General features: G+C 44.7%; 1 pseudogene across 1 annotated transcript; it reads left to right on the forward strand.

Moving 5' to 3' along the window:
* Nucleotides 1-1992: 1992 nt before the first annotated feature.
* LOC147001122 (hippocalcin-like protein 1) lies at nucleotides 1993-7271 on the forward strand (annotated as a pseudogene). The gene is made up of 3 exons (XR_015045104.1): nucleotides 1993-2367; nucleotides 3762-3864; nucleotides 7174-7271. The product of XR_015045104.1 is annotated as a hippocalcin-like protein 1 (transcript).
* Nucleotides 7272-21687: the final 14416 nt, after the last annotated feature.

Genomic DNA, 21687 nt, shown 5'->3' on the forward strand with positions numbered 1-21687 from the left:
ACAGGGTCTCATGTAGCTCAGGCTAGCCATGAACTTGCTATATAGTCATAGATGGCCTTGAACTCCTGATAATCCTGCCTCTACCCTCCGGTTCTGGAAGTACAGATGTGTGGCCCCTGGCTACCTGAGTTGATGATTATTTCTGATCAAAATATTGTGGACATTTGAGTTGGTTGTTTGTAAAAGGGAGGACATGTTTAGATAAGTAAATGTGTGTTTGAAAGACAATATCAAGCTGCCATATGTCTGTGTTGGACAAGGAACTTTAAATATCTCCTAGTCGTGTAGATAAGTAAATAAAATATGTACATAGAATGCTAACATACTGGGAAAGAGGTGGAGAAGACGGGCGGTAGCAGTTAATACTGAGTGCATGTCTCATCTTCCTTAACAGGACCTAGCACTAGGTGCTTAGAATTCACAAGCTTCTGAGCAGTTCAGAATGGTTTCCTTTGGGACTTGGGTAGAGGAGACTCACCCACACTGGTTCTTCTACACATTTCAAAAATAACTGAGCTATGCAGGTGTGTTACTGTGAAAGAAAGAAATCAAAATTGAGGTAGGGAAGTGAATGAGTATTAATGGCCAATGGCCAATCACTGCAGGATCTCACACTTGCACATTGTAGGAGACTGCAGTGCGGTGTGCTGGCCAAGGAAGCACAGTCCTGAATTTCCATGGGGGCTGTTTCAGCTGTTAACATTCACATGGACATTCACCAACCGATTGATGCCAATTCTAGATCTCCCTGGCAGAATGATATCTCATAGGCATAATAAAGAGTGGGGACTACCATAAGGTCCCCAGGTGTCTCTTTTGGGTTAAAAACAGCATGGCATGTGCTGGTAGCTTCTCCCAGTATTATATGGAGGGGGACAAGGTGGTCTTGGGGGTTCTAGAAATGCCCTGTCAACATGCTTCAAAGCTTTAATACCTGGGTCCACATGAAACCCTACTTACCCAGATTAACCCAGAAATCTGCATAAGAATGGGGTTTTTAAACGTCATTTATAAAATTAGGGTTGCTGACAAAAAAAGTTGAACTTTGAAGGGCCAAAGCCATGTTCCTGTTCTCCAGTTTCATCCCTGAGTCCACTCAGGATGCGTGTCAACCTAGTTCTAAATTTACCCTAGCTGTGTTAGCTAAGAATGTGAACCACTAACATCCACCTATGCAGGCAGGATTTATTTACTATGCAGAATCAGCAAATGTGTCTGTGACAAGGAAACAAACAAACACATCGGGTCCCCCACAGAAAAATAACTAGCTGTTCAAAGCGAAGAGTCAGGATTGGGTCCATGAGACCGCTTTGCCCCAAGCTGATGAGCTGAGGGGTTTGTCTCAATCGTGCCTCTTGTGTAACCCTTATAGGACATTTGACAAAGCTTCATTCCACTGATTTTAGCTTGCCTCTTCCTGTCCTGTTATATCACGATTCTGCATGCATGCTCCAAGTAGACTGTATTTAGCCATAAAAAGATATTCTTTCTGTCTTTCCTAGAGTGTTCTGGGTTTTGCCATGTTATATAGAACCATTTTGTACCTCCTGAGGAGAGCCATCCTGGAAATACTAAAAGCCAGAGCTTGCACTATCATGGTTGTGAGTTCTTCTGGCCCAGAAGATCTCAACCTGTGTTATCATAACCCCTTTGACGATGGAATGACCCTTTCACAGGGAGTCACCTAAGATGCTCCTGCATATCAGATAGTTACATTATGATTCATAACCATAGCAAAATTACAGTTATGAAGTTGCAACAAAAATGACTTTATAGCTGGGGGTTCACTACAACATGAGGAACTGTGTTAAGGGGTTGCAGCTTTAGGAAGGCTGAGAACCACTGCTGAAACTGATGGCACTGGAAATACAGAGGATGTTGCTTAGCCAGCATGGTGGTAGGGTATGATAGGAAGCCAGACTTAGGGTTTCAGGTATCCACAGCTTACCTTGTGTCTTGTCCTTGCAGGTTTAGTCTCCACTGCCAGCTGCCATGGGCAAGCAGAACAGCAAGCTGTGTCCTGTGGTGCTGAAGGACCTGCGGAAACAGAGGGAGTTCATGGACCATGAGTTTCAGGAGTGGTAGAAGGGCTCCGTCAATGAGTGTCCCACTGGCCACTTGACCGTGGAAAATTTCAAGATCTAGGCCAACTTCTTCCCCTACAGAGACACCTCCAAGTTCGCTAAACATGTCTTCCACATGTTTGACACCAACAGTGACAGCACCATCGACTTCCAAGTGTTCATCATTGCTCTGAGCATGACCTCTTGGGGCAAGCTGAAACAGAAGGTTCAGTGGGCCTTCAGCATGTACGATCTAGACAGCAATGGCTACATCAGCTGCAGTGAAATGCTGGAGATAGTGCAGGTACCTGCACTTGACAGGGTCTGATGTATGGGGAGTGCAGGGATCCAGGATCCCCAGCCCCTGCCCCAAACACCAGGTCATTCCTCTGCCCAATTGCTACCTGGTATACTAAAGGACTGCATGTCTTTGCAGAGAGTAATGATAAAAGCCAAGCATCTATCGATTGCTTGCTGGACATCTGGCCCCAGCTGAGCTCATCCATCATGTTTATTCACACAATTCTATAAAACGGGTCTTTTTTTTTTTTAACCTCTAATGAGATCTGAGGCTCAGATAGGTGATTAAGAATTGTCAAAGCAAGAACTGGGAAAATGGCTCAGTGGGGAAGAACACTTGATACCAACCATGAGGACCTGAGTTCTGATCCCAACACCCACGGAAAAGTCAGGAGTGACAGAGCATGCCCAAAACCTTAGAACTAGGGGACAAGTGAGTCCCAGAAGCTTGCTGAGAAGGCACCCTAGCTAAAATGGTAAGCCCCGGCTGGGTTCAGTGATGGAGAAAAGGGAATCTTGTGAACACCGGTATACCTGTTTGGCCTTTGCATGCATGGGTGTTCATCTGCACACACTTGTATAGCATACACACACATTAGTTGTCTATAGGGCTTCCTATAGAAATCAGAAAGACACAGTAAAGAATGAGTCAGCAGTCAGTTCTTCACAGGAGCGATGCTTATGTGCACCCTGCATCCTTCCTGCTCCATGTTCTAAACCATCTCTGTATTTGGTCCAGTGGGCTGACTCTGTGGGTAAAGGTACTTGCTACCAAGCTTGGCAGCCTGGGTTCGATCCCTAAGACCCACATGGTAGGAAAAGTGAATCAAATTCCACAAGTTATCCTCTGAATTCCACGTGAGATCATCTCCCTCAAATAAATAATTACATGCATCCATAAAATAAGTAAAGTAGTTATATACAGTGCCTAATACAATATCTGTAGATGTTAATAATAATTTGTATTATTTGGGAAATAACAAGAAACTGTGTACCTCCAGTTTCATTTTCTAGACTATTTCCCACCTGTAGTTTTTTGAATCTGCAGATTCAGGACCATGGGTGGGCAGGGCTCAATGTATTTCCCCTTTGACCTTCCCTCCAGGATTTCCCAGCTCCCCACCAAAGATCGTCCTTTCAGACAGATGCTTTGCCACACAACCTCCGCTCTACTCTGAACCAAGGAGCCCTCCATTCTTCCATGCCCCAGCTGTATCCTGTGCTCTTGAACGTTACTTAAACTTTCCTGGCTCCCTTTCCCCAGCATCTTGTCTGTGAGTCTTGTTCTGATGAGAGAAGGATCCTGACTGTGCCTTGTCCATGCTCCGTGGTTAGCAGAGCGAGGACCATAACCCACCCTCCATCCTCCAGAGCACACTCACAGATGCCCCTTTGCAGGCCATCTACAAGATGGTGTCCTCCGTGATGAAGATGCCCGACGGGTCCATGCCTGATAAGTGAATAGACAAGATCTTCAGGCAGATGGACACATGCAATGAAGGTAGGAAACATGGTAGGTGTGAGCAGGTGGGATGGGAAGAGGGGATTGGGAGAGGGGGTGGGGGTGGGAAGAGGGGAGTAGATGAGTCTGTGAAACTGTCGATGGCACAGAGGTGTCTGGAATACACTCTCTGCCTATTCAGGCCTGCCCTTTTCCAGCCCAATTGATTCAGCTCTGATTGAGGGAGGGAGACTAGAATTCAGGGTCAGGTATACCTAGCCTGCACCCTGCACCCTTCCTAGGGCTCTATAACCATGGGCATGTCAGTAGACCCTCTGAGCTGTAGGCTTCATCCGTGTTGTCTGAGTTAGGGTTTCCATTGCTGTGATGACACACCATGGCCACAAGCAACTTGGGGAGGAAAGGTTTTATTCACTCACAGTTTCCATATAATTGATCATTATTAAAAGCAGTGAGGGCAGGACTCAAACAGGGCGGGAACCTGAAGGCAGGAGCTGATACAGAGACCATGAAAGGGTTGCTACTTACTGGCTTGCTCCCCATGGCTTGCTCAGCCTGCTTTCTTATAGAACTCAGGATCACTAGCCCAGGGTTGTACCACCTACAATGGGCTGGGCTCTGCTCCATCAATCACTAGTTAAGAAAATACCCTCTGTTCAGGCATGGTGGCACATGTCTTTAATCGGAGCTCATAGGAGACAGGAGGCTCTCTGTGAGCTCAAGGCTAACCTGGTCTAAAAGGTGAGTTCTAGGACAGCCAGGGCTGTTACACAGAGAAACCGTTTCAATAAACAAAACAAAATCAAAGAGGGGAAAAGAGGAAGAAAGGGAGGGAGATCGACACACACACAAACAGAGAGCAAGCGAGAGAGAGAGAGAGAGAGAGAGAGAGAGAGAGAGAGAAGGAGGGAGAGGGAGAGAGAGAGGGAGGAAGAGAGAGAGAGAGAGGGAGGGAGAGAGAGGGAGGAAGAGAGAGAGAGAGAGAGAGAGAGAGAGAGAGAGAGAGAACGCCCTACAAGTTTTCCTGCAGCCATTTTATAAAGACGTTTTCAGAACTGCGGCTCCCTCTTTCCTGATAACTATAACTTGTATCAAACTGACATAAAATTAGCTAGCACACATGTTGACAGAAACAGTGGTCTTACTATTTCCACAAGTATATATGAGGAGGGGAGGAAGGTCATACTGGTGGCTGAGAGGTGAGACACTGAATCAAGGGGCTTTGAGTCTTGGGATTCTGAGAGGCCGTCCAGGCCATCATCCTGGGATGTGAGGTTCCCCGGATACTTATGGGGCTCATTAAACATAGAAGCCACTGAGCCTCATTGTACCTAGGACTCTGAGGTTCTACCAAAGATGAAAAAATGCAGGTCTCAGGAGGAGGTGAGGTGGTGAGAGGTCCTACTGTGCCTTGGCTGAGTTTCTCACAGGACCTCAGCAAGGTTGAGGTACCTGCATGGTGAGTTGATTCTGCCAGGCTGTGGCTTTGTAAAGCCAAGACTGGTTGGGTTTTGTTCTAACAGGAAATGCAGCATTAAGGCGTGAAAGCTCCCTGGGTCGCACTTAGATTGAATGTAAGCTAATGCACAGGAAAGAGCAGTGAACAGCCTCCAGTGCTCTGTGCAGGTGAACTGAGGACAGGGCTCAGTGGGACTCAAGGCTCCCGTGGAACTGTAGACAGCAAAAAGCTTACCAGACATCAAGGAAATGCTTTTCATTGCACACAAAGCAATGCAGCCTCTTGCCTGGTGCTGCCTTTCAGCCATTTTCTAAAGTGTTCTTTACTCTCTTGTGTACTCTGACACGGAGGCTTGTGTTCCAACAGACCAAACTGGGGCTTGCCCACTTCCCAGGCTTGACTCTCTTCTCCGTGAAATGGGGATAAGCCCACTGGCGTGGGTGTGAGTCTAAAGTAGCACTATGTTGGTGGCACACTTAACATGGAGGGCCATTGTTTCTGATTGTCAAAGCCAGGAGCTTTACCAGTTTCAGAGTGGAGACCGCGTCCCCACTGTGCACTTGTCCAATTGTTTGTGTCTCTCGATGGAGTCCACTGAGTGCATACTCTGCCCTGTAAGCCAGGGGCCACTTGCCAGCACTCAAGAGATGAGAAGTCTGGGCTGTCAGAGAAACTGGTACAGAATAGGACAGCAAAGGTGGATAGCTCTCAACACCCAAAGCTGGCATGATTCTATGCTAGGGGGCGCTGTGATAGTTTTAACTGTCAAGTTGACTCAGAAGTCTTTTTTTTTTTAATTTTTATTTTTATTTTATTTTAGATTTAGTATTTATTTTCTACATGAGCGTTTAGCTGAATGTATGTTTGTGTAATATGTTAGAGGTCAGAAAAGGGCACTGGGCCGCCCTGGAACTGAAGTTACAAATGATTGGGAACCGCACTATGGATGCTGGAAACTTTATCTAGGACCCTCTGCAAAGGCAGCAACTGCTCTTAACTGCTGAGCCATCTAACCAGCCATAACGGAGAGTCCTTTTTTGCTTGTTGGTTTGTTTTTTAGAGACAAGGTTTCTCTGTGTAGCCCTGGCTGTCCTGGAACTTGCTGTTTAGACCATATTGGCTTCAAACTCAGAGATCCACCAGTCTGCCTCCTGATACTGGGATTAAAGATGTGTGCCACCACTGCTCAGCTCAGAAGAATCTTAATGAAGAATTATCTAAATCGGTGATTCTCAACCTACGGGTTCCAACCCCTTTTGGGGATCAAATGAACTTTTCCCAGAGGTGGCATAAGACCAACAGAAAACACAAATATTCATATTCAGATTCATAACAATAGTGTAATCACAGTTATGAAGTAGCAGTGAAAATAATCTTATGGTTGAGGGTCACTACAACACAAGGAACTGTATTAAAGGGTCACAGCATTAGGAAGGCTGAGAACCATACATCTAGATCATGGCAGTCTATGAGCATGCCTGTTGGGGGTTGTGTTGGTGGTTAATTGATGTGGGAAACCCCATTACTATTGTCTAGACAGGGGGCCTGAACAGTGTAATAAAGGGAAAAGAAGAGTATCAGAAAAAAGTGCAGAGTCTCATTATGAGCCAGGTGCTCATACCTCTATGCTCTCTGCCCTGTGAGGTTTTAAAGCCTTGACTTCCTGAAGTGATGAATTGTAACCTAGAAGTAAACCAAAGAAAACTTCCTCCCTTAAGTTGCTTTTAGTCAGGCATACGTCCCCGTGTGTGTGTGTGTGTGTGTGAGAGAGAGAGAGAGAGAGAGAGAGAGAGAGAGAGAGAGAGACTGGACATTGTCCATTTTCCAGAGGGTTCCAGATTTTAACCAGAACACTGGCTAATCCTAAGTCTCCCTCTTCCATTCCTCAGACAAAATGTCCCTGGAAGAATTCAACAAAGGTGCCAAGAGGGACCCATCCATTGTCCGGTTGCAGCAGTGTGATCCCAGCAGTGCTAGCCAGTTCTGAGGGGAATAGGCTTTTACACACTTGTGAGAAATACAGGCATGACCTGCCATCTTCAACTTTGCTTGCAAAAATGGTTTTCTCCGTGATTTCTCCTGCTCTCTCGGGACCTGGGTCCAGGCAGCACATCACACTCACCTGGTATGGCTGGATACAGCTCTCTCCTCTATCTGATCCAATAGATGTCCCTCCCCATCCAGTCCAAGCTGGTTCCTTCCAAGATTTCAATGTTCTTGGCTGTAGGGCTTCTTCCCTGCCCACAGAGGGCCTGGAGGCCCTTAAGGACACCAGAGAGGACTTTTCAGTATCTTATGAGATCAGCTGATTTATTCAATGATCCCAGCTGACTTTGTGAGGATGAAAAAGATGGAGAGCAGATAAGCAAGCCCTTCCTGTGCATGGCTCCACCTCCCTTGTTCATTTGCTCTGACCAAAGCTGCTTGCATGTATATACTGTGGTATTCTTACTTTTAATATATAAGTTTTTTATAAAGGGAGAAGGTTCAGCCCCTGTATTTAAAAGCCTCTGACTGCCATTAAAGCATGGTCCCCTGTGGCCTGTGATTCTCCCCACCCCCAAGTCTGGCTGTGCTGTGGTATTTAAGTATTCATTTGCCTAATTATACAGGAGATACATTCATGCCCAAGGCTGTGAACATCTGCCCTCCGTTCTGCAAATACAGGTGTTCCTGTGTGCTCTATCCTTCCTTTCCATTGACCTGGCATATTAAAATGATCAAATAAACCAAGATCTGTGAGTTTCCTGTGTTGCCCCAAGCACCCTGTTCATGGTTCACTCTCCAGTGAGTGTGGGGATGAAGCAGATAAGTGGTAGACATGGGGAAAGTCCTTGAATGTATGGAACAGCCAAGAATTTATTCAGAGAGGAGTCCATGCCAGCCTTTCCCCACTCAGTGAGCTCCACACACAGCAAGACCATTGGCCCTCCTGCTTAAAGCCATAGAACCTGTAGACTGAGCCCCAGACCATCTGAAGATGTTCGGGAAGCACCCACTGAGCACCTGTCCTGGGTGAGCACTGGAGACTCTGAGATTGGCCAGACATTGTCTTTGCTCCCACCTCACCTCAAGGAGAAATGTGCTGTTGGCTAGAAGGTGTTTTAGATATTGGACAGAAGCAGCCCCTCAGGGCCAAATATGTGCCTTGGCTGTCACCCAGCAATCTTGCAAGGCGTCCAGCGGCTCACTTGGAGGGGGTACACCTGAGTGGCAGGCCGGCACTTAAAGAAAGGGAAACTAGGTGGATGTGAGATAAATGGAACCAAGACAATGTTCTGATCAAGGTTCAAATGTTTAATGGTGAATGCACTTATAAAGGGGGGGGGGGTTAGGCCCATTCCCGCCAATTCATCCTTGGAGCCTGGAACCAGGTGCAGGTGAGGACGTGTAGGATAGGGCGTAGTCTCTGGAATAGTTCTGGGGCCTCTCAGCAGGTAGCTGTATCTTGAAGAGGAACAGAGATAGTGGCTGGACAATCGAGTGATCGTGGGAGGAAGGCTCCACACTAGGTAATCTCCTTAGTGGCGGGAAGGTCAAGGTCTGGCTCAGCCAGCTTCAGGCTGAGGGAAGGTTACACAGCAAGTTCAGGATCACTTATTCAAATAATGGAGAATAAGAGGATGGATGGATATGTCTACCCAGTTATGAAGACTTTTCTCTCTCTTTCTCTCCCTCTCCCTCTCCCTCTCCCTCTCCCTCTCCCTCTCCCTCTCCCTCACCCTCACCCTCTCCCTCTCCCCCCCCTTTCTCTGCCACCATGTGATTGCTGGGATTGTAACTCAGGACCTTAGGTAGAGCAGTCAGTGCTCTTAATAACTGAGTCATCGGCAGCACCAGAGTTCCTGGCCTGGGGAGTCTCCGTACACCTGCAAGGACCCACACAGGATCCCCCACGGGATCCTAAGTCCTCTGGTGAGTGGGACACAGCGTCTGCTCCAATCCAATCTCGCGGGACCTGAGACTGCATTAATTAAGGAAGCAGATAACCTGGCCTGATCAGGGGCACAAGTCCCTTCCGGTCCACTCTGGAACCCCAAGGTCCTCACAGGACCCTCCATGGGATCTTAAGACCTCTGGTGAGTGGAACACAACTTCTGCCAGGAGGCAGGTTCGAACACCAGATATCTGGGCACCTTCCCTGCAAGAGGAGAGCTTGCCTGCAAAGAGTACTCTCACCACTGAAACTAAGGAGAGAGTTAGTCTCCCAGGTCTGCTGATAGAAGCTAACATAATCACCTGAGGAACAAGCTCTAACCAGAGACAACTATAATAACTAGCTCCAGAGATTACCAGATAGTGAAAGGCAAATGTAAAAATCCTACTAACAGAAATCAAGACCACTCACCATCATCAGAATGCAGCACTCCCACCCCACCTAGTCCTGGGCACCCCAACACAACCGAAAAGCTAGACCCGGATTTAAAAGCATATCTCATGATGATGGTAGAGGACATCAAGAAGGACTTTAATAACTCACTAAAAGAAATACAGGAGAACACTGCTAAAGAGTTACAAGTCCTTAAAGAAAAACAGGAAAACACAACCAAACAGGTAGAAGTCCATAAGAAAAACAGGAAAAAACATCCAAACAGGTGATGGAAATGAACAAAACCATACTAGACCTAAAAAGGGAAGTAGACACAATAAAGAAAACCCAAAGTGAGGCAACGCTGGAGATAGAAACCCTAGGAAAGAAATCTGGAACCATAGATGCAAGCATCAGCAACAGAATACAAGAGATGGAAGAGAGAATCTCAGGTGCAGAAGATTCCATAGAGAACATCGGCACAAAAATCAAAGAAAATACAAAACGCAAAAAGATCCTAACTCAAAACATCCAGGAAATACAGGACACAATGAGAAGACCAAAACTACGAATAATAGGAGTTGATGAGAATGAAGATTTTCAACTTAAAGGGCCAGCAAATATCTTCAACAAAATTATAAAAGAAAATTTCCCAAACCTAAAGAAAGACATGCCTATGATCATACAAGAAGCCTACAGAACTCCAAATAGACTGGACCAGAAAAGAAATTCCTCCGGACACATAATAATCAGAACAACAAATGCACTAAATAAAGATAGAATATTAAAAGCAGTAAGGGAGAAAGTTCAAGTACATACAAAGGCAGGCCTATCAGAATTACACCAGACTTTTCACCAGAGACTATGAAAGCCAGAAGAGCCTGGACAGATGTTATACAGACACTAAGAGAACACAAATGCCAGCCCTGGCTACTATACCCGGCCAAACTCTCAATTACCATAGATGGAGAAAACAAAGTATTCCACAACAAAACCAAATTCACACATTATCTTTCCACGAATCCAGCACTTCAAAGGATAATAACAGAAAAAAAACAATACAAGTACAGAAACCACGTCCTAGAAAAAGCAAGAAAGTAATCCCTCAACAAACCAAAAAGAAGACAGCCACAAGAACAGAATGCCAACTCTAACAACAAAAATAAAAGGAAGCAACAATTACTTTTCCTTAATATCTCTTAATATCAATGGAATCAATTCCCCAATAAAAAGACATAGGCTAACAGACTGGCTACACAAACAGGTCCCAACATTCTGCTACTTACAGGAAACCCATCTCAGGGAAAAAGACAGACACTACCTCAGAGTGAAAGGCTGGAAAACAATTTTCCAAGCAAATGGCCTGAAGAAACAAGCTGGAGTAGCCATTCTAATATCGAATAAAATCAACTTCCAACCCAAAGTTATCAAAAAAGACAAGGAGGGACACTTCATACTCATCAAAGGTAAAATCCTCCAAAAGGAACTCTCAATTCTGAATATCTATGCTCCAAATGCAAGGGCAGCCACATTCATTAAAGAAACTTTAGTAAAGCTCAAAGCACACATTGCACCTCACAGAATAATAGTGGGAGACATCAACACACCACTTTCATCAATGGACAGATCGTGGAAACAGAAACTAAACAGGGACACAGTGAAACTAACAGAAGTTATGAAACAAATGGACTTAACAGATATCCACAGAACATTTTATCCTAAAACAAAAGGATATACCTTCTTCTCAGCACCTCATGGTACCTTCTCCAAAATTAACCATATAATTGGTCACAAAACAGGCCTCAACACATACAAAAATATTGAAATTGTCCCATGCATCCTATCAGACCACCATGGAATAAGGCTGATCTTCAATAACAAAATAAATAATAGAAAGGCACATTCACGTGGAAATTGAACAACACTCTTCTCAATGATACCTTGGTCAAGGAAGGAATAAAGAAAGAAATTAAAGACTTTTTAGAGTTTAATGAAAATGAAGCCACAACATACCCAAACCTATGGGACACAATGAAAGCAATTCTAAGAGGGGAACTCAAAGCTCTGAGTGCCTCCAAAAAGAAACTGGAGAGAGCACACACTAGCAGCTTGACAGCACATCTAAAAGCTCTAGAAAAAAAGGAAGAAAATTCACCCAAGAGGAGTAGATGGCAAGAAATAATCAAACTCGGGTGAAATCAACCAAGTGGAAACAAGAAGAACTATTCAAAGAATTAACCAAACTAGGAGTTGGTTCTTTGAGAAAATCAACAAGATAGATAAACCCTTAGCTAGACTCACTAGAGGGCACAGGGACAACATCCTAATTAACAAAATCAGAAATGAAAAGGGAGACATAACAACAGATCCTGAAGAAATCCATAACACCATCAGATCCTTCTACAAAAGGCTATACTCAACAAAACTGGAAAACCTGGACGAAATGGACAAATTTCTAGACAGATACCAGGTACCAAAGTTAAATCAGGATCAAGTTAATGATCTAAACAGTCCCATATCCCCTAAAGAAATAGAAGCAGTCATTAATGGTCTCCCAGCCAAAAAAAAAAAAAAAAAGCCCAGGAACAGATGGGTTTAGTGCAGAGCTCTACCAGACCTTCAAAGAAGATCTAATCCCAGTTCTTCAGAAACTATTCCACAAAATAGAAACAGAAGGTACTCTACCCAACTCATTCTATGAAGCCACAATTACTCTGATACCTAAACCACAAAAAGACCCAACAAAGATAGAGAACTTCAGACCAATTTCCCTTATGAATATCGATGCAAAAATACTCAATAAAATTATCGCTAACCAAATCCAAGAACACATTAAAGCAATCATCCATCCTGACCAAGTAGGTTTTATTCCAGGGATGCAGGGATGGTTTAATATACAGAAATCCATCAACGTAATCCATTATATAAACAAACTCAAAGACAAAAACCACATGATCATCTCGTTAGATGCGGAAAAAGCATTTGACAAGATCCAACACCCATTCATGATAAAAGTCTTGGAAAGATCAGAAATTCAAGGCCCATACCTAAACATGATAAAAGCAATCCACAGCAAACCAGTAGCCAACATCAAAGTAAATGGTGAGAAGCTTGAAGCAATCCCACTAAAATCAGGGACTAGACAAGGCTCCCCACTTTCTTCCTACCTATTCAACATAGTACTTGAAGTCCTAGCCAGAGCAATTCAACAACAAAAGGAGATCAAGGGGATACAAATTGGAAAAGATGAAGTCAAAATATCACTTTCTGCAGATGATATGATAGTATATATAAGTGACCCTAAAAATTCCACCAGAGAACTCCTAAACCTGATAAACAGCTTCAATCAAGTAGCTGGATATAAAATTAACTCAAACAAGTCAATGGCCTTTCTCTACACAAAGAATAAATAAGCTGAGAAAGAAATTAGGGAAACAACACCCTTCTTAATAGTCACAAATAATATAAAATATCTTGGCGTGACTCTAACTAAGGAAGTGAAAGATCTGTATGATAAAAACTTCAAGTCTCTGAAGAAAGAAATTAAAGAAGATCTCAGAAGATGGAAAGATCTCCCATGCTCATGGATTGGCAGGATCAACATTGTAAAAAATGGCTATCTTGCCAAAAGCAATCTACAGATTCAATGCAATCCCCATCAAAATTCCAACTCAATTCTTCAACGAATTAGAAAGAGCAATCTGCAAATTCATCTGGAATAACAAAAAGCCTAGGATAGCAAAAACTCTTCTCAAGTATAAAAGAACCTCTGTTGGAATCACCATGCCTGACCTAAAGCTTTACTGCAGAGCAATTGTGATAAAAACTACATGGTACTGGTATAGTGACAGACAAGTAGACCAATGGAATAGAATTGAAGACCCAGAAATGAACCCACACACCTATGGTCACTTGATCTTCAACAAGGGAGCTAAAACCATACAGTGGAAGAAAGACAGCATTTTCAACAAATGGTGCTGGCACAACTAGTTGTTATCATGTAGAAGAATGCAAATCGATCCATTCCTATCTCCTTGTACTAAGGTCAAATCTAAGTGGATCAAGGAACTTCACATAAAACCAGAGACACTGAAACTTATAGAGGAGAAAGTGGGGAAAAGCGTTAAAGATATGGGCACAGGGGAAAAATTCCTGAATAGAACAGCATTGGCTTGTGTTGTAAGATCGAGAACTGACAAATGGGACCTCATGAAACTACAAAGCTTCTGCAAGGCAAAAGACACCGTCAATAAGACAAAAAGGCCACCAACAGATTAGGAAAGGATCTTTACCTATCTTAAATCAGATAGGGGACTAATATCCAATTTATATAACAAAATCAAGAGGGTGGACTCCAGAAAATCAAATAACCCCATTAAAAAATGGGGCTCAGAGCTCAACAAAGAATTCTCACCTGAGGAATACCAGATGGCTGAGAAGCACCTGAAAAAATGTTCAACATCCTTAATCATCAGAGAAATGCAAATCAAAACAACCCTGAGATTCCATCTCACACCAGTCAGAATGGCTAAGATAAAAATTTCAGGTGACAGCAGATGCTGGCGAGGATGTGGAGAAAGAGGAACACTCCTCCATTGTTGGTGGGATTGCAAGCATGTACAACCACTCTGGAAATCAGTCTGGTGGTTCCTCAGTTGACACCATTGCATACACTAGCAAGCGTTTGCTGAAAGGATCCTGATATAGCTGTCTCTTGTAAGACTAGGCCGGGGCCTAGCAAACACAGAAGTGGATGCTCACAGTCAGCTATTGGATTGGACATAGTACTACCGGAGGATCCCACAATACCTCTCCTGGGCATATATCCAGAAGATGTCCCAACCGGTAAGAAGGACACATGCTCCACTATGTTCATAGCAGCCTTATTTATAATAGCCAGAAGCTGGAAAGAACCCAGATGCCCCTCAACAGAGGAATGGATACAAAAAATGTGGTACATTTACACAATGGAGTACTACTCAGCTATTTTAAAAAAAGGAATTTATGAAATTCCTAGGCAAATGGTTGAACCTGGAGGGCATCATCCTGAGTGAGGTAATACAATCACAAAAGAAGTCAAATGATGTGTACTCACTGATAAGTGGATATTAGCCCAGAAACTTAGTATACCAAGATATAAGATACAATTTGCAAAACACATGAAACTGAAGAAGAACGAAGACCAAAGTGTGGACACTTTGCCCCTTCTAAGAATTGGAAACAATCACCCATGGAAGGAGTTACAGAAACAAAGTTTGGAGCTGAGAAAAAAGGATGGACCATCTAGAGACTGCCATATCCAGGGATCCATCCCATAATTAGCCCTCAAACGATGACACCATTGCATACACTAGCAAGATTTTGCTGAAAGGACCCTGATATAGCTGTCTCTTGTGAGACTAGACCGGGGCCTAGCAAACACAGAAGTGGATGCTCACAGTCAGCTATTGGATGGATCACAGGGCCCCCAATGGAGGAGCTAGAGAAAGTATCCAAGGAGGTAAAGCGATCTGCAACCCTGTAGGTGCAACAACATTATGAACTAACCAGTACCCCAGAGCTCTTGACTTTAGCTGCATATGTATCAAAAGATGGCCTAGTAGGCCATCACTGGAAAGAGAGGCCCATTGGACACGCAAACTTTATATGCCCCAGTACAGGGGAACGCCAGGGACAAAAAATGGGAATGGGTGGGTAGGGAAGTGGGGGGGGAGGGTATAGGGGACTTTTGGGATAGCATTGGAAATGTAATTGAGGAAAATACGAAATAAAAAAATATTTAAAAAAAATAACTGAGTCATCTCTCCAGCCTTGGGAGTCTTCTCAAATGGAGAACTCAATGACACACAAGATGTGAGAGTACAGTGAGGGGCAGAAAGAGCACAGAAAGGGGCGGCTGAGGCAGGTTCTAGGACAACCTGAACTCCATAGCAGAAATTAATGTCAGAGGTCCAAAGGAGGAAGAAAACTCTATCGTGCTCAGGGCTGCATGGAAGGAATGGAGGTCAGAGGGCCACAGTCCAGAGATGCAATTACACTGCACAAGCACTTAGAACTGATGGTTCCCTATGTTTGTCTCCAGCCTTGAAAGGCAACTCTGTTAACAACAGTGTTCATGTTCAAGGTGTGTTTGATCCATTATTCCTGCACTAGCTGTCAGAGCATGGCAGCTAAGGCCAGGACTGTACAAGGCTTCCATTTGGAGTTTCAGCTGATACCTGCTAGTGGAGATCTCCCAGGCCCAGAAAGACAGACATGGCAGATAGTCCTGAGGTAGCCTCCAAGTTCTGAATGGAACCCTGCTCAGCTCACTGTGGGACCTGGAAGAGAGATGCCCAGTCTGACCTGGAATGTTCATACAGGTTGCCTGAAGCTGGTACGGGGAGTTATGGAGCTTAGGCTGCAAGGAGGGCCACAAGGGGAAGAACAAGAAGCATAAGATGGAGGTAAGATGATCAGTGGGAAGGGAGGGGAGAGAAGGGGAGGGAAAGGGGAGGGGAGGGGAGGGAAAGGGGAGGGAGAGGGAAGGGGATGAGAGGAGATGGGAGGAGAGACAACTGCCTGGGCCTTGCTGGTATTTGTTAACAAGCTATGAGATGAGCCAGGGTGCAGGTCAGTTAGAGGTCAGAGGGAGGAAGGAATGAGACTAGATTGACATTGGAGCTTTCTCCCTCAGCCACACAGACAGGACTGGCAAACACTCACTAGAGCATTCTTTGTCCTAAGAACTGAACATCAATCCTGAGAGATGCAGTCCAGCAATTTTGGGGTATGGAATGCAGTATGCAAAATGTGTGATACACAGACATAGTTACATATAGTCACAAGACTTAAGATATATCTAAATAGTGACCTGAAAAAGCTTGGCATGCTTCTGTATATAAGAATAAGGCACCAGTCAGTGGTAGAACATGGCTTTGATCCCAACATGAGGCAGCAATAGCTGAATCTCTGAGTTTGAGGCCAGCCTGGTAGACAGAGTGAGTTCCCAAACAGACAAGGCTACCAGAGAAACCCTATCTCTAATTAATTAATTAATTAATTAATTAATTAATTAATTAATTAATTAATGGAGAGATGAGAGGCAACCTCCTTCGGGGTCTTCAAGGGTTTCAACCTCAAGCTACGGGTTACTTCTAAGATCTGGTGATAAAACAGGCCCCTGAATTGGTCTCTATCAACTTATTGCCACTCATTATGAGGAGGGAGGCTGCATGCCAGTGTTAGTAGCCCTTTAGAGAGACCCAGGTAGCAACAGCCCACAAGAACCAGGGCCTGACAGGTGCCACCAGAAAACACACAGAGAGAAAGCTGCCCTAGCCACAGCCCAGATTTTGAACCAGCCAAACTACTGCTGCTTGCCTGAGAGACAGGAATGCTGGGAGAGCAAACACTAAGAGTTTAAGGGTAACCTTGGGAGGAGGTCCACTGTCTGAAGGCACACCGGTGGGGACCCGTGGGGAATGTGACTGCTTCCTGAGAAGTCCTGGGCTGCTGACAGTCACTAAGAGATCATCAACAGTAACAGACAACATTTAAAACAAAACAAAACAAAAAGGTTGGAGAGTTGGCTCAGTGATTCAGAGCACTGGCTGCTCTTACAGACAACCCCATTTGGTTCCCAGCACTCACACAGCATCTCACAACTGTCAATTTCTCCAGTTACTCCCTCTTCTGGTTTTCAGAGGTACTGCACTCATGTGGCACACCTACATACATGCGGACCAATGCTTATACACATAAAATTAAACAACACCTAAAAAAAAAAAAAAAAGCAGAAGCCAGGCACGATGGCATATACCTTTAATCCCAGCACACAAAGATATAGCCTGATCTACAGCCTGTATCTATATAGCGAGTTCTAGGACAGCCAAAGTTACATTATAGAGAGACCTGGTCTGCGCTGAGAGAGAGACAGAGAGAGAGAGAGACAGAGAGACAGAGAGACAGAGAGACAGAGAGAGAGGGGAGAGGGGAGAGGGGAGAGGAGGGAGGGAGGGAACATTGGGCTGAAGTAAAGAAATGGCCCACTCATTCCATCCTATTTCCCACCATGCCAACTGCTGGTCTCCAACACAGACTGGCCAGCAAGTAACAGAGGGAGAATCAGTCCCAAGAGTTTCTCAAGACACACTGAGATAGGTGCTCATTGCTCTCACCTTCTGTCTGTATGTCTGTCTGTCTGTCTCTGTCTCTTTCTGTCTGTCTCTGTCTCTCACACTACACACACACACACACACACACACACACACACACACGCCCATCTCACTGCCTCCTCTGCCCACTCGCCTACTCCAGAGTTGTTAGTGAGGTGGGCCTGCCTGTCTGAGAGCTGGGATCAGCAGAGGAAGCACAGCAATTGACTGTCTATGGTTTTGTATGAGAAAAGAGAAACTTTTGGTCTCAGAAAGGATGGCATTGCTAGGAGTACCGGGGTGGAATGGGTTCCCATCCTGGCAGGGACTATGAGGAAGTCACCTCCCTCAGGGTGGGGAGAGGGCTCTTAGGGAGCTCACCTGGGACTGCAGTTGTCTCTCTGCTGTGTGCTCTGAGGCCAGGTTCGAACCTAGGAGTCTAACACACAGTTCACCTGCTTTAAAAGGTCTCTGATTTGTATGGGATATCTTTTCTCACAGCAAAATATAGACCTAATACATCAATGTAAGTTAAACCTTCTCTTTGCCAAGGGAGGGACTTAGAAGGGCCACACTGTTCTTGCACTTCTACTCCATCCCAGACACCCTTGCCCCATTTTGGTTCTCAGAGCCAGACCTTTAATGAGTCCCATGTAGAAGGGTCTGTAGCAGTGACATTACAGAAGACTATCCCATGGGACAATTGTTTCCTCTTCGTGTTTCCTCATGAGCTTTAAATAGCAGGCAGTCACAGTGAGACTCCCTACCACCAAGACTGTGCTGTCCCCTGTCTCCAGTAGACAGCCTGGTGAATCACACAGAACCATGAAGACTGTCCCCTTGTCCAGTGTCTCCATGCCTCCTCCTGGCCCCTGTAGCTTAGGGTTTCATCAGTACCAAGAGTGTGTTTTAATGAATAGATTCCCCATAGCAGTTCATCAATTAGTTTAAAATTGCACCCGACCCATCCACACACACCTCGTGAGCTTGCGCTGAGGCCACTTCTCCAGAAAGAGCATTGGCTGCCCTCCCACGTCTGTCTCCTCTGCTGGCCAGCACCTTGTCAAAGGGTAGAGGGAAACAACATCTAAAGTTAGGAAGAAGAAATGCCTTTTGTGTCACCAACCTGCATTCTTTACATATATTTGTTTCAGCAACAAACCAAATATTTTAAAACAGAAACTTGAATTGATGTGAAGCAGTTTCATCACCTGTCTTCCACAGCGCAATTGGCACCTCCATATTAAGTCCTGAGTGTCCTTCCTTCCTCCTTTGGGGGCTTCTGTTGGACACAGTTTTCTCTTTTGAGCTACTCACTTGCAGCTGGGAAATAACCTTTCTTCCATAGTAGCAAGACCTAGAAGTGGGTAATCCAAGACAGCAACATGTCCTTATTGCCATCATCAGTAAAGAGTCAGGCCCCCTTCAACTAAACAAAGTGGCACAGACCTAGGAAATTCCCAGCTCCCACTTTCCCCACAAAGCAAGCTCAGTGACATTTTCCAAGTGAGGAGGCAGGAGAGGAGGTGCTGTCAGTCTAGACTAGACTGATGAATAGGCTATCTCAGCACACCTAGGGCAGCATGTGTGGATACTGACATGTGGGGCTACTTCTTGACTTTGCCCCAGAAGACACAAGCCCCACAGAGCCTCACCCAAGAGCCTGAGTACAACCAAGTATTAACTAACTCTCTTCCTTACTCACAGATACAGCTCAGTCCTGGGCAGAACAGACATGCTCATGGGAATTCAGAAGGGAAAACTGTTAGCAATGAGATGGGTCCTAACCTTCATGAGGGAGCTGGTTACAAAATTCAGGCAAGGCAACCTCTGAAGAACAAACATGTCATGCTTATGCAACAAGGAGAGACTAGGCCCTGATAGAGCCAAAGAGGATGTTTGGAGTAGGAGAGGGACAGAGAAGATAATAAAGAGACTTGTAGATGGGTATGAACAGGAACACCAGCAGCATATACATCTTCCAGCAACTGATACATCTTCCAGCAGCAGATACATCTTCCAGGAGTTGATACATCTTCCAGCAGCAGATACATCTTCCAGCAGCAGATACATCCTCTAGCGACTGATACATCTTCCAGCAGCAGATACATATTCCAGCAGCAGATACATCTTCCAGTATCTGAAACATCTTCCAGCAGCAGATACATTTTCCAGCAGCAGATACATCTTCCAGCAGCAGATATATCTTCTAGCAACTGATACATCTTCAAACAGTAGATACATCTTCCAGTATCTGAAACATCTTCTGGCAGCAGATACATCTTCCAGCAGCAGATACATCTCTCAGCAGCAGATATATCTTCTAGCAACTGATACATTTTCCAGCAGCAGATACATCTTCCAGTAACTGAAACATCTTCCAGCAGCAGATACATCTTCTAGCAACTGATACATCTTCCAGCAGTTGATACATCTTCCAGCAGCCAGGGATTTCAGAAAGAGGTGAGAGCAAAGAACAAGAACCTGTGCCTATAGTTCATGAGGTACAGGAATCCTTAGGGCTTTTGAGGCTGCAGGTGACTCTCAGAAACCATGTGTCACCAACCCAGGTGGAGATGGAAGTTGTTGGGTAGAAATTTAGAAGTCCTCATTTGCAATAGAAGTGTCTGCCTTCTCACCACCCCTTAACAGCCCAAGAAAGTTCTTCAGGTTCCAGCTTAGCAAGGCTTAAGCAACTGCTACTAATATGAAGAGGTTTATTTTTAAAGCAAAATCTCCCTTGCAGTTACAAAAATAAATCATATTCGGGCTGGCATGTAGCAAATTTGTTCGAGGGCTTGCCTAACTTTCATGACACCCTGGGTGGGGTACTCAGTGCTACATAAAACTAGGCATGGTTGCACACATCTATAGTCCCAGAACTCAGAGGTGGAGGCAGGAGGATCATAAATTTAAGGTCATCGTCATCCTCTGAACAGCAAGCATGAAGTTTGGGTCCACTTTGGGCTATATACACCCTATCCTGGAAATAAACAAACAAACAAATAAATGATACTTGTAAAATTTCAAATAAGCCAGGCAGTAGTGGTGCACACCTTTAATCCCAGCACTTGGGAGGTGGATTTCTGAGTTGGAGGCGAGTCTGGTCTTCAGAGTAAGTTCCAGGATAGCCAGGGCTACACAGAGAAACCCTGTCTCACCCCCCCCCCACAATTCTTCAGATGGTTCCAGCCCCCTCAGGAGCCTCCCATTGCCTTTTAATAGTCAAATACCTTTCTCTCTCTCTCTCTCTCTCTCTCTCTCTCTCTCTCTCTCTCTCTCTCTCTCTTTCTTCCTCTCTTCCTTTTTGGGATATTTTTTTTACTCCATAGAATCCCCTAGAGACTCTTTATGGCTAAGCTGCATTCCACAGCACCAGTGCATGGCAGCTGGGTTACCAAGTCACTATTGAAGGACATCTGGACAGCGCTTATGGCCATTATACACAATCATTGTGAACATTTACAAAAAGGTGCATAGGTGAACACGAGTTTCCATGTCTGTGGGATAACTGCCCAGGAACATAATGATTAGATCTCACAGCAATTGTATGCTCAGCTCAATTGTTTGTTTTGTTTTTTTGTTTTTTTGGTTTTTTTTTTGATTTTTAATATTTTTATTGCATATTTTCCTCAATTACATTTCCAATGCTATCCCAAAAGTCCCCCATAGCGCCCCCCACTTCCCTACCCACCCATTCCCATTCTTTTGGCCCTGGCATTCCCCTATATTGGGGCATATAAAGTTTGCAAGTCCAATGGGCCTCTCTTTCCATTGATGGCCGACTAGGCCATCTTTCGATACATATGCAGCTAGAGACAAGAGCTCCGGGGTTCTGGTTAGTACATCATGTTGTTCCAACAATAGGGTTGCAGATCCCTTTAGCTCCTTGGGTACTTTCTCTAGCTTCTCCATTGGGAGCCCTGTGATACATCCAATAGCTGACTGTGAACATCCAC

The sequence above is a fragment of the Mus caroli genome, unplaced genomic scaffold (genome assembly GCF_978045245.1).
Source record: "Mus caroli unplaced genomic scaffold, Mus_caroli_1 scaffold_14, whole genome shotgun sequence".
In the NCBI taxonomy this organism is placed as follows: domain Eukaryota; kingdom Metazoa; phylum Chordata; class Mammalia; order Rodentia; family Muridae; genus Mus; species Mus caroli.